Here is an 18,355-nt window from a genome sequence, read left to right on the forward strand (position 1 = left end):
CTGCAGCGAGCCACAGTCTCTGTAACGGGGCCTGATTTGCTGGTGCCTAGCAGTAATTGTTTGGCTGCTGCTGATGCTGAAAGAGCAAACAGGTTTTGAGTTGCCATCTGCAAGAGGTCAGAAATAAATTAGCAAGTCGACAAATACATAACTGCACTTCCAATTTCCATGTTAAGAGAATTTTGTTTGCCACTGGTTTATCCCTGCTGGTTAAACAGCCAAGTGCTCCACTGATACGACCGGACTTGTATTCACTGGAATTTAGAAGGATAAGAGGGTATCTTATAGAAACATATAAAATTCTTTAGGGATTGGACAGGCTAGATGCAGGAAAAATGGTCCCCATGTTGTGGAAGTCCAGGACTGATGGCTCGTTTTCACGGGGCGACTTGACGCAAGATGTAGCCAGAGTGGAGTGGTCGTGGTCTAGCACGATATCACACGATATAACGGGGGTAGAGTAAAGAGTTCCCACGGTACTCGGCAATTCTGTCATTTGTGCGAGTGACTTGTCCGTCTGCCGATCTTTCCCGAATGAACATCGTGGACTGTAGTGTAGTTAATCACGTGGCACAAATGATGTTACTTTGTTGTCACACACTCTATTCGTTTTTTTCACCCGAGCTCTTTAATGAGCTGAAGAATAATCTGTGTTTTTTTAGACACATGTTGTTTGGTGTGATGCACCTTCTCTCAATATGTGCAAGAAGTCGTCTTTTTATTTTGTCAAATATGAATAAAGACTGTATCTCACATTGACCGTGATTATTGTGTTATTTTATGATCTACTGAGAGGTGAAACTTTCAGTCTGAAGAAACTTTCAGCCCGAAACGCCACCCGTTCCTTCTCTCCAGAGATGCTGCCTGTCCCGCTGAGTTGCTCCAAGCAACTGGTGTCTATCTTCAAAGGACTGACCAGGACTGCCTCTCTCTCTCTCTCTCTCTCTCTCTCCCCCCCTCCCTCTCTCTCTCTCACACAGGCATGAATGGATGAACTCCGCGGGCCAGGCAGCATCTACGGAGTTAAATGGACAGACGACCCATTCTTCAGGCTGCCTTATGTCTCTCTCCACCCCCCTCACCCCAACTCCCACCCACACGCGAATGCTGGAGAAACTCAGCGGGTGCAGCGGGGCCGAAACGTTGTCTATTTCCTTCGTTCCATAGATGCTGCTGCACCCGCTGAGTTTCTCCTGCATTCGCGTGTGTGGGTGGGAGTTGGGGTGAGGGGGGGGGGGGAGAGAGACATAAGGAAGCCTGAAGAATGGGTCGTCTGTCCATTTCTCTCCGTAAATGCTGTCTGGCCCGCGGAGTTCATCCATTCACGCCTGTGTGAGAGGGAGGGAGGGAGAGAGAGAGAGAGAGAGAGCGAGGCAGTCCTGGTCAGTCCTTTGAAGATAGACACCAGTTGCTTGGAGCAACTCAGCGGGAAAGGCAGCATCTCTGGAGAGAAGGAACGGGTGGCGTTTCGGGTCGAGAGCCTTCTTCACACTCTCCCTCCCTCACTCTCACACAGGCATGAATGGAGGAACTCCGCGGGCCAGGCAGCATTTACGTTCCTTCTCTCCAGAGATGCTGCCCGTCCCACTGAGTTGCTCCAAGCAACTGGTGTCTATCTTCAAAGGACTGACCAGGACTGCCTCGCTCTCTCTCTCTCTCTCTCTCTCTCTCTCTCTCTCTCTCTCTCTCCCTCTCTTTCTCTCCTTCCCTCTCTCTCTCCCCCACACAGGCATGAATGGATGAACTCCGCCGGCCCCGCTGCATCTACGGAGAGAAATGGACAGTGACCCATCCCTCTCTTCAGGCTTTTTGCCTTATGTCTCTCCCCCCCCCCCCCCCCCCTCACCCCAACTCCCCCCCACCCACCCGAATGCTGGAGAAACTCAGCGGGGGCAGCGGGGCTATGAAACGTTGTCTATTTCCTTCGTTCCATAGATGCCGCTGCACCCGCTGAGTTTCTCCAGCATTCGTGTGTGTGGGTGGGAGTTGGGGGGGGGGGGGGGGAGAGAGACATAAGGCAGCCTGAAGAATGGGTCGTCTGTCCATTTCCCTCCGTAAATGCTGTCTGGCCCGCGGAGTTCATCCATTCACGCCTGTGTGAGAGGGAGGGAGGGAGAGAGAGAGAGAGAGAGACGCACACACAAGGTGGATGCGAAATCTTACCTGCCTGTTTCAGTGACAGACATCCACCACCAGTAAATGAAGACACCCCCATCTTTCAGACAAAAAGAGACACACTGACATTAATGAAATGCTTAGGTAGTTTTATTAGATTTGTATGTAAATAGCAAACTGGCTGGATTCACTCTATCCAACTTCCGGGTTCACCGTTTGCAGGAGTTCCCACGGTGACCGCAAGAGTTACTACCGATATCGCACGGGACACTTCGTTCATAAAATGTTGCAATGCTCAACCACAAGTGCACAAGACACTCTTGGACAAATTCAAACATGTTTGAATTTTCTCCCGAGTACCCAAGGTACACGATTACATGCCGTTAGCGCCACGGTGGTCCACGAATGCCGTATTGTTACCGCACGAGGTTCCCACGATGTCAAACTCTGGTTACCTCTTGCGTCAAGTCGCACCGTGAAAAGGGGGTTTGAGATGAGGAAAAACTTTTTCACCCAGAGAGTTGTGAATCTGTGGAATTCTCTGCAGCAGTAGGCAGTGGAGGCCAATTCACAGGATGTTTTCAAGAGTGTGTAAGATTTAGCTCTTAGGGGTATTAGAAACAAGAGATATGGGGAAAAAACAGGAATGCGGTACAGATTTTGGAGGATCAGCCATGATCATATTGAGCGGCGGTGCTGGCTCGATGGGCTGAATTGCCTACTCCTGACCTATTTTCTATGTTTCTATATTTCTATGATGTATGTTCAGGAACTGCATGGGTCTGTCACATCTTACCAGCACCAAACCAACCTCCCTTCCTTTGACTCCATTTAGTTTGTTGTCACGTGTACCGAGGTACAGTGAAAAGCTTGTGTTGCCTGCTAACCGCTCAGCAGAATGACAATACACAATTACAATCCATCTATTTACAATGTATAGATACTGTACATGATAAGGGAATAATGTTTAGTGCAAGATAAAGCCAACAAAGTCCAATCAATTATGGAATTAAAAAGATGGGACATCTCTATAGGAAAGGCACATTTCTTTCATTTCAGGAGTTACAACAGACTTATGGACTCCACTCAAATGACTTTTTCAGATATTTACAATTTAGAGATTATGTTAAATCAAATACACAAGATTATAGAACTAGAGATCCAGAAACTCTTGATGAATGTTTGAATAAACCTACTAATACAGATAAATTAATATCTCATATTTATAATACCTTAGATAGTGAGGTCCCACCGACAGAATTATAATAATAATAATAATAATAATAATAATAATAATAATAATAATAATAATAATAATAATAATAATAATAATAAATTTTATTTCCAGGCGCCTTTCAAATCTCAAGGACACCTTACAAAGATTAACAGAAGAGAAGAAAACATATAGTCGGAGAAAAAATAAATAATAAGGACATCATCAATATACAAATTAAAGATAGAAATTGCTCCAAGACACAAAATCAAAAAAAATCAAAAAACACAATGTGAAGAGAGAGCAGCGGCAGCTAAAGCGCGCCAGCGTTCACTCTCCCTTCCAACAGCCATCTTGGACACAGACTAACATAGTAACTACACACTGAAAAATCATCCCCCCACAGTGGTTACCACTGTGGGGGAAGGCACAAAGTCCAGTCCCCAACCCCAGTTTTCCCAAAAGTCAGGCTTATTGAGGCCACCGCTATTGCCTCTATGGAGGCCCGATGTTTATTCTGATTATAACATCATTCTGGCCAGGTGGAGTTGCCCCGGTTTCGGGAGAGTCCTCGCAGTGGCTGGGCCACCTGGAACGGCCGCTTCCTAGCTGGGGATTGTCGGCTTCCGAAGCCGACAGGGACGCACCGGGTTGGAGCTCCCAGGCTCCCGATGTTAAAGTCGGCGCCGCCCGCTCCGCTCCGCACCCGCAGCCCGGAGGTGTTGATCACGGCGGTCAGAGCTCACCGGAGCTCCAGCGCGTCAAATCAGCACGGCGACCCAGGCAAGGCATCGCCCGCTCCGCTCCACTATAGCGCTCCAGCGCTGTGCCGCCAACGAAGCCGAGGTGCTGGGCGGTCCCCGCCAGGAAACGGCGCTCCAAGCCCGCTGGTAGGCCATGAGGACGGGTCGACGGGCAGCCCGGAGAAAAAGCTGCCTCACCGACCAGGTAGGGACCTAGAAGTAAGATTACCTCCTTCCCCCCCACATTAAGAAGTCCATTTCTCCTACAAACGAAAAACAAGACTTACTAAGAACTGAAAAAAAAATGGATTAAACGGACGGCTGCTGGTTAGCAGCCGTTCCCCAAGATAACTCCTCCTCCGAAGACAAACATGGGAAAATGAATTAGGCCAACCTATAATGAAAGATATTTGGGACGAAAGTTTACAACATATACATCAATGCTCGTTAAATGCCAGACATCTTTTAAGACTTACAACAAGCCAAATAAACTTTCTTGACTATAGTATAATAACTGGGAAAAAATTAATATTAAAATTTTGGAAAGGTCCTATAACCCACACAATTAAAATGTGGATTATGGAAATGTCGGAGACCTTACATTTGGAAAGAACTAGGCTTGTCTTAATTGACAAACAAGAATTATTTGTTAGAATATGGTCTCCATTTATTGACTTTTTGAAGGGGTAAATTGGTCCAGCACGGGAATCTGACTGAAGTGCGAACTCAGGATTAGATGAATAGTTATGTTTTATAACCTATGGACTTATCTCCAATGTTGTATTATTGGTAAATTACTCCATTCTTCTTATCATGCTTTTTTTTTTCTTTCTTACTTTCTATCTATAAAAAAATATATATATATTATGAAAGTCCAATCAAGGATAGTCTGAGGGTCATCGAAGAGGTAGATAGTGCCTCTTTGATCTACCTACACTTACACTTCACTCTGAAAATTATAGGCCAGTGAGTCTTAAATCACTGGTATGGAAATTACTGGTGAATATGTTAGGGAAATGATTTACTTGTATTGAGTAAAGATAAACTAATCATGAATAACCATCATGGATATCCTGTCTCTCAAATGTGATTGAATTGTTTGAGGAGACACAGATGATTGAACAGGGATGGCTTGTTTAGTTTAGTTTAGTTTAGTTTAGAGATACAGCGTGGAAACAGACGCTTCGGCCCATCTTATCCGCAATCCGCACACAATAACACAAGTCCTACACACGAAGGGACAATTTACAATTATACCAAGCCGATTAACCTACAAACCTGTACATCTTTGGAGTGTGGGTGGAAACAGGAGTCTCCAAAGGTGATGTCATCTACAAGCATTTGACCAAATCCCACATGTTAGGTTGAGTCAGAAGATGAAGTCACAAGGATCCATGATGCGTTATAAAGTTGAATACAAAATTGGCTTGGTCATAGAACACAGAGGTAGTGGCGGAGTGTGTTTTTTTGACAAGGTTCATGACCAGTGCAATTCTGCAAAGATCAATGCTGGGACTTCTGGTGTTTGTAATGATTTGGATGAAAATGTCGGTGGTCTGATTAGTGAGTTTACAGACATCCCAAAAATTGACAGAAAGGTGGATATTGAGGAAGGGTGTCAAATGATAAAGCAGGATACAGAGCAGTATGAAACTTCTGTGGAAAAAATATCAGGTGGAGTGCTACTGCCTCACTACTACAGAGCCCTAGGTTTGATTTTGACCTTGTTTAGAATTTGCACATTCTCCCTGTGACCATGTAGATTTCTGATGCACACTTTTGGTTTCCTTGCATATCCCAAAATGTAAATGTAATCACCATATGCTGGTGATTTAATTGTCTACTGTAAATTATCTGTTGGTAGAGCTAATTAGCAAAGTAATTAAAGGAAAATTGATGAGCATCTGAGAAAGAATAAGAAGCAAGGATAAAAGGAGAGGGAATAGTGTTGCTTTTCTGGAAGCAAACAGAGACTTGACAGGTTGAATAACCTTCTTTTAAGTTGTAATCTGTAGATGAGACACTGTTCAATGGAGAAGAAGCCTGCACTGGCTTGTATGAGTTGGATGAGTGGTCGGTATATTAGAACAACCCAGAGTTTCTGCAGCCACTGTTGGAACATCCGGTGGCGTTGTTGGAATTTCCATATTGTACTTCCGGTGGCGCTGGTGCCAGCAGCCTCCACCTTCAGCCTGGTATCTTTTTGTTTTTTTGTTTTTTTAGTTATGTTGATGTGTGTTTTTTATGATTTTTTTAATGTTTTTATGTGGGGGAAGAGGGCACGGTGCGGGGGATACCGTCCTTCAGCTTCAGCCGCTTCCTGGTTTGCAGAGCTCCCAACGCGGGCGGTGCTGATCAACAACGCGGGGTCCTGCGACTCTGCCCGGCTCGACCTGCGGACTCGGGAGCTGCGGACTCCGGCTGCGGGAGGCGGCTGATCGGGAGGTCCGGGCCGCTGAGGAGGAGGATGTTCATCGTCGGGGATCGGCATTGGCGTTCCACTAGCCCAGCGTGAGGGCCTGAACATCGGGCCAACCGGGGCGGCGACTGCGGGTGCTCGGAAGGCACCGACCACGGATGAACATCTGGGAAGATCGGAGGGGAGGCTGGCTGGACAATGGTGCCTTCCTCACCTTGGTGCCACTGTGTTGTGTTGTGCCGTGGACTTTCTGTGTTTGTGCTTTTTTTTAAATTCTATTTTATTTTTTTTAATATGTTTTAATATTTATTATTTATTTATTTTTATGATACTGACTGTAAAGGGAAATTCATTTTGTTGTCTCTAATTGAGACAATGGCAATAAATTTGAATACAATACAATACAATACAATACAATACAATACAATACAAGGAAGGTTCGCACGAAACATGGGGTGAAATGAATATTGACTGCCTTGCTAAAGAAGAAGGTCTTGAAGAATGGCCTCACAAATACATACCGAAGACTTCATATGACACTGTTTGGCAACAGGAACTGACAAATTCAAGACCACACAGAGGGACTAAGTTAACGCTGTCGTTCCAGGGTAAGTATCAGATGCTTACTGGTGAGTCCATACTCAAGTATGAGTTAAAATAACAGGACAAGACGACAAATACTTGTGAAATGAAAAAATGAAGAAAAATAGTAAGATTAAACGAGAACTTACCAGTTTGAAGTTTGATCATTATTTTATGAGGAGTAACGTTGAGGGAATACGTGAAGAACCCGCCAGGACGCATGCGTGTCATTCTTCAAAGCAGCGGTGTGAAATCACAGATAAATGTAATGACTAAACATAGTAAGATTAGAGAAGAAGATACCAGTTGAGTATATGATCAAGGGTGGGAGCGGAGGGCACGTATTCCCTCAACGTTACTCCTCATAAAATAACAATCAAACTTCAAACTGGTAAGTTCTCGTTTAATCTTACTATTTTACTTCGGAGTCACGTGAGTGACTACGTGAAGATTTTAAAGCTCTGTGATTCCATGCCGTGGAAACGAGTCCATGCATCACATCTGCCTTGATTATGGGGAGAATAGTGTTAACATCATTAGACATCAATACGATATTGAAAAAACAACGATAAATTTATTAACACCAAATTATAGCCCCTATTTATGGGGTAAAATTATATTACAGAACTTAAAATTGTTTCTGCAAATGTTCCAGGTTCAATTACTGGTTTGTTATAAAATCGTTGGAAAGTTTTCTCCGTTGACCATCCTGCTGTCTTGAGGATTTGGTCCATAGGAACATCCAACTTCATAGCTGCCGATGTAGCTGCAGCCCTGGTGGAGTGAGATTTTAAAATGTTAGTGTCTACTCCAGCCTTTATTAGGACCTGTTTTAACCATCTCGAGATGGTCTGGACTGTCACTTTTTTGTGTGGCTGTTTGTAGCTGATTAAAAGTGCCATTTCTTTGCCTCTGATGATCTTAGTATACTCCATATCTAATAGCAAGTGTGTTACAATACAGAGTCGATCAATACAGGGTAGGCCCTGAATTCTGAATTTAGGCCTGCTGACCCCGGTCTGTTCTGTTTGACTAATTAATTGATGTGAAAAGTTAAATTTCCAGATGAAGTATTCATGTTATCCAGCCTTAGTTTCTGTAGCGACTGGACCCTTTGTGCCATGACCAAGGCCATCAGCATGACTGTTTTCATAATCAGTTTCTGTAGGGAGAGAGCTGTAGCTGGAGACCAGTTTCTTAACATCGTCAGTACTATGCTCACATCCCATATTTGGGAGTACCTGGTTCTTGGGGGATTCACATTAAAAATGCCCCTCATGAATTTAGTTACCAGGGGGTGTGTCCCAACAGAATGCAGCTCTGTTCCTTGCCACAGGTATGTTGACAGAGCACTTCTGGCGCAGTTGATGGCACTATAACTGAGCCCCTCATCGTAATGGAGGCTTGCCAGGAATTACAGAACAGACGGGATCGTCATAGATCTGAGGGTGATGTTATTGTTGTGACAGTACATTTCACATTTCTTGATGTACACCAAGTACTGTTTTTTGGTGGACTGCCTGTGGGCCGCTGAAATAATATCCACTGTTCGGTCCGTCAGTCCCAGGAGTAGTAGAGGTGCTTTCAAACTCTACAAATTAATAGGTTGATATAATTATAACATGGGTGACTTTCCCTTGTTACGGGATGAACCAGTAAATTAGGTCTATGATGGATGGTGATGCATGGTTCTAATACCATGTCGAGTATCATCGGGAACCATGGTTGAGTAGGCCAATCGGGTACAATCAAAATACCAGACGCAGAGTCTTGCTGTATTTTCCTTAATACCCGACTGATGAGGCAGAAAGGAGGGAACGCGTAAATAAACAATTTCCCCAAATGCAGAGAAAATGCATCTGTTGCCGCTGCCCCAGGGTCTGCTGATAATGATTGGATTGGAACAATGCCTAATGTTATCTTTCCACCATTTTAGTCCCATTATGGCCTCTGTTGGTAGCTTCATTGGTCTGTCAAAATGGCCACCATTAATTTTGAGTGCTCGTATTTTAGCCCTCTGTAAATTTCGATAATGTAAAGGTCCGAATTGGCTGGCTGGAAACGCAGCCACTATTTTGCCAATTATTCTTGCTACCAGTCTGATGGATGGTTTAGTGATGTCAATGATTTTGCTGCAAGCCTCTATTAAGGCTGTAACCTTTTCTTTCGGCAAAGTCACTGACATGTGAACTGAGTTAATGGTGAACCCCAGATAATCCATTGTAGTTGAAGGCGTTAATTTAGATTTAACTTTTAAATAACATCTGTGGTCACCTCTGATGGGTACTGTATAGTAAGCATCTTTTAAATCGATGCTTGCCATGTAGTAACCTTTGGAAATCAATTGCTTAGTAGTAACAAAGGTTTCCATCTTGAAATGAATATATTGTACGAAAGTATTCAAATTAGTCAAATCTATGATGATGCGGCAACCACCATCTTTCTTGTTTTTGATAAAGATATTGGACACGAATTCCTGTGGGTTTTCTCAATTACTCCTTTTTTATAAAGCCGCTGTAGTTCAGCGTGTGCTTTTGATTTTCTTTGCCTGTAAGCACGAACATTCGGTTCGTAGTTAACTTATTCCATGCATCCAGATAGAAGTGTAATCTCCCACCAACCTCCATGCTCCCTTCAATTCGTAAGGAACCAGACCCACCTTCCTCCATGGTTACCAGTGGTAGGTTTATTACTTTTTCGGTATCCTCCGTGGACGTTGAGGCGCCGGTGTCTGGGTCTGTAGTTGGGTCGTTGTTGAGGGTTTGCGCATTTTCCAGGAAGGCCAGTCTGGGCCAGGGCCTAAAAAAGACCGATGTTGAGTGTACCTGGCCTTCGAGCTTTCACCAGTTTGTCTTGTCCGACTGGTGGGTGCGTAGGGGTGCTGTTTCTGGCCGAAGTAGTTTTTAGACGTTGCTTTAATGACCCCCAGGGTTTTAGCCTCTTCGTTAAGTTCTTTTACCTGTTTGGATAAGTCACCTCCAAATAGTAATATTGGTGGTTTGGAGGTTCCAGGTTTGCACAGGCCTGCAAATTTGGGGTCTAAAACCGGTTGGATGGCACTCTTCCTAATACTATTTAACTCGTATTGGGAGTTGCAAAATAAAGCCAGTGCATCCTGGTGATCTTGTGTCATGTCTTTTTCGTTGATTGTGCGGGCGAAAGCCGTAATTCCCGCTGTTAGGACTTTCAGAACTTTTTGTTTCAAGTCCCTGGCTCTGATTGATGCTCCGACATGTTTCCAAATACACTGGTTGACACTGGGAACATTCAGTGATTTGCAGTTCCCTGGTGGTAAGTGTCTTGCTGTGGTGTCCAGTAATGCCTGTCCTTGTAGCTGATTGAATGACGTAGTCGTTACTTGCAGCTATTTTAGGTTCCAGGTTTTGGCCAGTTTGGTCGGGTTGAATGAACTGGGACACCATATCCAATAGGTTTTCTTGCACCCCATGCACACTAGGGGTCTGTTCTGCACACCCCTCTTCAGGGTCAGCCCAGAATTGACCCCCCGTACTCCCCTCTGATGAGGGAGAAACACTGTGCAGCCCTACAAGAGGTACAGCTGTAGGACTTACTAGCTGCCCACTGTGACTAGGCTCCCTCTCCCGGAGCCTGCCACTTTGGAATATTTGCTCCAACAGCCGCTCCAACCGGCTCCAATGCTCTTGGGCACTGGCCACTCGCGGCTGCTCCTGTTCCTCAAGCCGCTCCAACCGGCTCCAATGCTCTCGGGCACTGGCCGCTCGTAGCTGCTCCTGAAGCCGCTCCAACTGGTCCCCATGGTCCCAATGCTCACGGGCACTGGCCGCTCGCGGCTGTTCAAAGTTGGGCTCATCGGAGTCAACGACTCTGTCAGTTTTTTGCTTCGGTTTACCGCCCGGCCGCGGTGTTCATTTGGCCAGTGCGGGAGCGAAGTCGGGCACAGCTGTTCCCATTACGGGAGATAAGTGTGCCGTTGACCGCTGCTGGCTGCCCGCAACTCCGCGGTTTTCCCCCACCAGTTTTTTGCAGCCTTCTTGTTTCTCTTGGATCTGTCCATGCCTCCACCTGTGATAAAGTAAGTGGAAAGAACGCAGAGTCTCCTTACCTGCTGTTCCCGGCTTTTAAAATCTGCCGCTAAGGGGAACGTCCTTCCCCCTGCTGTGACTCGTTGCAATGCGTGTAGCGATATGACACGCATGCGTCCTGGCGGGGGTCTTCACGTAGTCACTCACGTGACTCGTAAGTAAAATTCAAAAAAAGGTAAGCACATAAAGTGTGGCACGGTGGCACAGAGATAGAGCTACAGTCTTATAGTGCCAGAGACATGCGTCTGATTCCGACTATGGGTGCTGTCATTACGGAGTTTGTACATTCTTCCCATGACCTGTGTGGGTTTTTTCTGAGATCTTCAGTTTATTCCCACACTCTCTTTACTCCCACAAAGACATACAGGTTTGTTGGTTAATTGGCTCGGTATACAATAAATGTAATATTGTCCCTACTGTGTGTAGAATACAGTTAGTGTGCGGGGATCACTGCTCGGTGGGCCAAAGGGTCTGTTTCCACGTTGCATCTCTAAACAAGACTAAAAACTAAATTTGAGGGAGGTTTCTGATCTAATGAAATCTGTGGTAGACAAAAATGCTGGAGAAACTCAGCAGGTGAGGCAGCATCTATGGAGCAAAGGAATAGGTGACGTTTTGGGTCGAGACCCTTCAAATCTGTGAGCTGCTTAGGGATACTACAAATATTGCATGCTCCAAGCTCATAGACAGCTGGTCAAAAGTGGTACTAAAGTGTTGGAGTCTGATCGCCAAAACCTGCTTCCTTGGACAACACCTCACTCACTCTGAAATTTGGAATTACCAAGATTATTCTTATAATGTGCAAATTGCAAAGTGCTGGTGGAATTCAGGGGGTCAGGCAACATCAGTGGAGGCAACCTTTCATGTCAGAAGCCTTCAAACACCAAGGTAAAGATGAGTTTGATGGTGGCCTGGGAATTGCAAGTTATGAAAAGCATGTGAGGTATCTCAGATGTAGGACAGAAGAATTGGATGAGAGGGGACAAGCTAGAAGCAAAGTGTTTGGAAATGGGTTCAGTGTGACAGGAACATTGGGTCTGCCAGAGCAGTCCTGCTTGTGGATTTTGGGAAGGAGATAGAAACAGGCAGGAGATAGAAATAGGCAGTGCAGGGTTGATGAACTGTAAAGTTGGAGGACGTGTATACGGTTTGGATTCCAATTCAAAATACCTTCTGTCCATTTCCTCCACAGATGCTGCCTGACCAGGCTGAGTTTTTAGAGATATAGCATGGAAACAGGCCCATTGGCCCAGCGAGTCAACCCTGACCAGCCATCACCCTGTACACCAGCACTATCCAACACATTAGGGACAACTTACAGAAGCCAATTAACCTATAAACCTATACGTCTTAGGAGTGTGGGAGGAAACCAGAGCACCTGGAGAAAACCCATGTGGACACAAGGAGAATGTACAAACTTTTTACAGAGAGCACCCATAGTCAAGATCGAACCCGGGTCTCGAAGGCAGCAACTCTACTGCTGTGCCACTGTGCTGCCATTGCAGCATATTGCCCCTCTTGCAGTTTGTGTGTTGCTCAAATCTCCAGCATCTGCAGTTCCCTCCATCTCCTCTTTATTCGTATTATGTATCTGTTTTATAGCATTTTACTTGTGACCTAGTTTCAACTTTAGATTTTATTCAGGATGCCTTTGAGAATGACATCCTGAAATCATTAGAATTTAATCCATGAAGACAGCAGGTTGTGGCAAGCAGCAGTCTCTAATCCTCCAGGGTCTATCTGCCAAGACTTCTTCGACTGTGCAGAAAATTATCATTTGTAACAGAGATACAAAGGGGAACAAATTATAGATACCTTCAGGAAAACCAATGAAGAAATTTATAATCCTCCAATTATTCGATACAGAAATGCATGTCTTTTCTTCGAAGTTTGGATGCTGCATTTATGTGGATTATGGAAAGGGCATCTAGTCTTCATAGTTAGTTCAGTTCTTCAGTTTTAATAGCAGTACCTATAATCCTCCAAGTGAATATTCAATACAGAAATGCATGTCTTTTGTTTGAGGTTTGAGCACAGCATTCATGTGCATTTTATGGAGGGTACCTATTCTTTATGGCTAGTTCCGTTCTTTAGTTTTAATGTGCAGTACTTATGAGTTGGATATACAGTGGGGCACCATAATTAGATCTACACGGCCAAAATGACAGTGGTATGCCATGCACATATTTAATTAAATGTCATCCTCTGTGCAACCGTGCAAGATAATATCATTAGGCCTGGAAACTACTTTTTCAACATGATACTTGAGAGACATCAGAAAATGGAAGTTAATGTTAAATGCTGGTTAAACACAGCTGGAGCGTTTTATCCAGCGCTGGCACCATACCTAATGAAAGATTATCAAGAGAGCATTGCAGAGAAGATTTACCGGAATGTGGCAGGGGAGGAAAGGACTTCAGAATATGGAGAGACAAGAAAGGTTTTCCTTTCATGCAGGAAAAGATTACGATATGATAGAACTTTATTTATCCCAGGAGGGAAATTGATCGGCCAACAGTGATGAAAACACAAAATACATGAAACCCGAAATTAAAGTGACGAGTGGAAGGGATTGGGGATGTGCAAAGATTGGAGAGGGGTGAGGGAGGGGAGTCAGTCTCAGCCTACCCCACGACAGAAGGGGGAGGAGTTGTACAGTTTGGGGGTGATTGGAGATTCGGGGGGGTGATTTCGTCTGGTGTGCATAATGATGGTTTTAATACATGTGTAGAATAGAGAAGGTTCCCTTATAGATCGGCCAAAAACCATGAGACAACGATATGAGATATTTGTGCAATAAAGAAAGAGTAAGATTAGATTGTGTTTATTATGGAATTTATTTGGGTATAAATATAGAATATATTACTATAAAACTTTTGACATTTGGAAATGTCAAATATTAAGGAGCGTAGCTTTAAAGGTGAGTGGGTGAAAGTTTAAAGGAAATGTGCGGAGCAATTTCTTTTGCATATAGAATGGAGGGTATAATCAAGCCTTCCAGTGTACAGATACAGGATATGGGGAATAACATTTAGTGCAAGATAAAGTCCAGTAAAGTCCAATTTTGGTGTTGTAGGTGAGTTGTGAATGTGGATGAATGAATGTCCATTACCCAAACTCCTGTAAGGAAGACGATACACTCTATGTGGGGTGACAATTTAATATTATTTTTCACAGATTCAGGTAATTCTGCCAGGACAGTGTTTTATTACTCATCCCTAATAATCATGCAGTACCTCTCTTGTAGTTCATAAAAAAGCATCTGGTTCACCAATGCATGAAAGGCCATGAACCAAATGCAGGTAAATGGGTCTGGTATTACTAAGTACAAAGGTCAGCATTGACATGGTGGGTTGAAGGGTCTGTTTCTGCCCTGTACGACCCCTTGACTCTATAAGAATGAACTGGATTAGAGTTACATATCAGACTGAACAAAGATATCATAGACTGGTACCTGGAAACTATTTCACACACCTCCTCGCCTTTGTTCACTTATTTACTGTCATGCTTTGTCCTGCCCTTCCTTTCTTTGGGATAAACTATGTACAAAACATCTCCCTTTGTCCTGTGTGCCAGCGCCACCTAACAGGTCCTTCCACCCCACACAGTCCAACAAAAATCACAGTACGTTCTCCCTGTAACTGTGTGTGTTTTCTCAGGGTCCGCCAGTTTCCTCCCACACACCAAAGACCTGCAGGTGTGTAGGTTAATTGGCTTCTGTAAATTGTCCATAGTAAGGATAGAACTATTGTACTGGTGATTGTTGGTTGCTGCAGACATGATGGGCCAAAGAGCCTGTTTCCACACTGTATCTCTAAACTAAATTAGTGCATATGTACCCAGGCAACTGTTTCATTTCTCCTATCTAAAAGAGTAACTATTTAGCTAACAACTGTTTCCATCATTCCTTCAAGGAGTCTTAGAGTCATAGAGAGATACAGCACAGAAACAGGCTCTCTGACAACCAAGTTCACTACAACTATCAAACACCTATTTACATACATTAATCATACGTTAATCCCATTACTTTCTCCCCACCAACTACCCCCAACTCTATTACTCACCAACTCATTAGCACCAATTTATAGTGACCAATGAACCACCAATACATATGACTTTGGGATGTGGAAGGAAAGCAGAGCACCCAGCAGAAACCCCTGTGGTTACAAGGAGAACATCCAAACTTCATGCAGACAGCACCCAAGGTCAGAATCACTAATCCCATCTACAAGCATACAGCCTTTTTCGCCTTGCTGTTAGAAGTCCATAAATCATAGGACAGAATTAGGCCATTCAACCCATTGAGTCTACTCCGCTATTCAATCATGGCTGGTCAAGCTCTTCCTGTCAACCCCATTCTCCTGCCTTCTCCCCGCAACCTTTGACATCCTTACTAATCATGAATGTGTCAATCTCCGTTTTAAAAATACCTTGGACTGCACAGCCACCTGGGGCAATGAGTTCCAATGTCCATCACCATCTGACAAAATAAATTCCTTCTCGTCCCCTTTCTAAAGGTACATCCCGATGTTTCCATTCATGAGTAAATGGTGGTGCTGCATTTCCCGACAGCCATTTCTTTCAAATGCAGAGGCAAGATGGAGCATAAGGGTCTCGACCCAAAACGTCAGCCATCTCCAGAGATGCTGCCTGTCCTGCTGAGTTACTCCAGCATTTTGTGTCTATCTTGCACAAATGTTGACCTGGTTTCTGGGATATCAGTGAATTGAAAAAAAAGGTCTGCAGCTCCTATACATTGCGCATTGTAGATGCATCAAGAAAACTGGCTACCTCTCAACAATGTGCAACATCGTGCAATGTAATTAAACCAGCAATTTCTAAACAGCAATGTAAGGGCTGGACTAATGTTTCACGCTACTTGCTGCCTGAACTTCATATGGAAATCAATTTCTTTCAGCATCATTTTATGCTGAAATGTGCGAAAGTTAGCAAAATGGCATGATGCATGTCTGGTTTTAAAAAAAAATCAATGAGACTTAAATTACAACACATGATTCTTCTTAAATCTATTTGACTCAGTATAATTTCACCCACACAAGAAAACATTACATGAAATCTGCTTCAAGCTAAAAGGAAATTTGTTTATTAAAAAAAAAAAATGAGCACAAAACTACTTTGCTTTCAAATTGTAATTGTAAGGTTTGGTCATTAACGATTGAAAAACACCCCAGGCAATTTTTTCGAGAATCTCACTCCCCATGCAAGGTAGAGCCACCACTAGTGGCTATAGGGAGGTGTTGCTCATGTACACACTTGCCTATTCACGCTCCATTCTCCTTTGTCCAAAATGTGGAGACATCCAACTTTGTCCCACTCTTTGTCCTTTGCATCCTGCACTCTAATGAAGTACAATGGAAGAAGAGAAAACAGCATGTCTTCATTAGGATTTCATGACCTTCCCACCAAAAGAAAGTGTATGGTTTGGGTTAGAGATACAGCGTGGAAACAAGCCCTTCGGCCCACCTTCTCCTTATCGACCAGCGATATGCCATACACTAGTTCTATCCGACATAATAGGGACAATTAACAGAAGCCATGTAACCTAAAAACCTCATGCCTTTGGAACGTGGGAGGAAACAGAGTACCCGGAGAAAGCCCACATGGACAATGAAAGAATATGCAAACTCCAATACATACAACATCCGTGGTCAGGATCAAACTCAGGTCTCAGGAACTGTAAGGCAGCAACTCCACTGCTGCACCAATCTGCCATCTGCATACCTACATCCAGTGGCAGACTGGGTCTAAAAATATTGGTTGCCAGGAGACAAAGGGGGCCCACCCACAACTACAATGCTATCATTTAACAGGAGCCCACTTGCCATCACTTGCTACCACTTCATCAGGGGCCCACTTGCCTACATCAGTCAGGGCATTAGTTACAAGAGTCAGGAAGTCATGTTGTAGCTTTATTGAACTTTGGTTCAGCAGCAATTAGAGTATTGTGTGCAGTTCTGATCAGCCTGTTACAGGAAGGATATGGAAGATTTGGAAAGGGTGCAGATGAGGTTTACCAGAATGTTGCCGAGATTAGGCAGTATAAACTATAGGGAGTGGTTGGACAAACTGAGTGATTTCACTGCTGCATCAGAGGCTGATAGAAGGATAATAAGATGGTGAGATGTGTAGATAAGGCAGGAAACCTAATCCCATCGTGGAAGTGTCAAAAACTAGAGGGCATAGCTTTAGGGTAAGAGAGGCAAAATTTAAAGGAGATTTGCAGGGCACGGCTTTTGCAGAGAAGGTGCCTGGAATACGCTGCCAGAGGAGGTTTCCCCAACACCCCCCCCTCCACACCCACATAATACAAAACTAAAAGTACACTAAAACATACATCTTACAATAAACTAAAAACAACAAAGAAGGAAAATGACGAGAGAGACCGTTGGCGAGTCAGCCATTGTCGGCGCCACCTGGAGCATAGGAGACTGAAGTGTGATCTTATAGATGTGTATAAAACCATGAGACATATAGATAGGGTGAATGCCAATCTTTTATCCAAGGCTAGAGAATCAAGAACTAGAGGATACAGATTTACATTGAGAGGGGAAAGGTTTAACCAGAACCTTTTTCACACAGAATGTGGAACGAACTGCCAGAGGAAGTGGTTGAGGCTGGTACAATGACAACATTTAAAAGACATTGGGACATTATGTTTAAAATGTCTGCTTTTCACCATCCACTTTCAGTTTCAATGTTTAATATTTTATAATTAAAATCCTGGATTGCCAGTATTCTATTATAACAGAACCAAAGACGTTCACATTAACAGCAATTGACACGTTGTGCAAGGCTTTCCCTTTGATCTCATAGTGCAGAGAGCTGTTTCCCTTTGCAATACGATTGCTTGACCTCACTGTACAATCACAGGCTCATGCACTCCAACTGACGGTTCTAAAACTCAAACAAACTAACACATTCATTTGACAAGTTCACTTGGAAAAGTCATTGGCCTCAATGGCATAATTAAAGTTAATTAGCATACCTGCTAGAAAATGCATAATCAGAAATATTCTTCATACCAGGCTACATCCCGTGTAGGAAGGAACTGCAGATGCTGGTTTACACCGAAGATAGAGACTAAATGCTGGAGTAACTCAGCAGGACAGGCAGCATCTCTGGAGAGAAGGGATTGGTGATGTTATGGGTCGAGATCCTTCTTCAGTAGGATCTCGACCTGAAACGTCACCCATTCCTT

This window comes from Leucoraja erinacea, chromosome 32 (assembly GCF_028641065.1).
Source record: "Leucoraja erinacea ecotype New England chromosome 32, Leri_hhj_1, whole genome shotgun sequence".
Lineage (NCBI taxonomy): Eukaryota > Metazoa > Chordata > Chondrichthyes > Rajiformes > Rajidae > Leucoraja > Leucoraja erinaceus.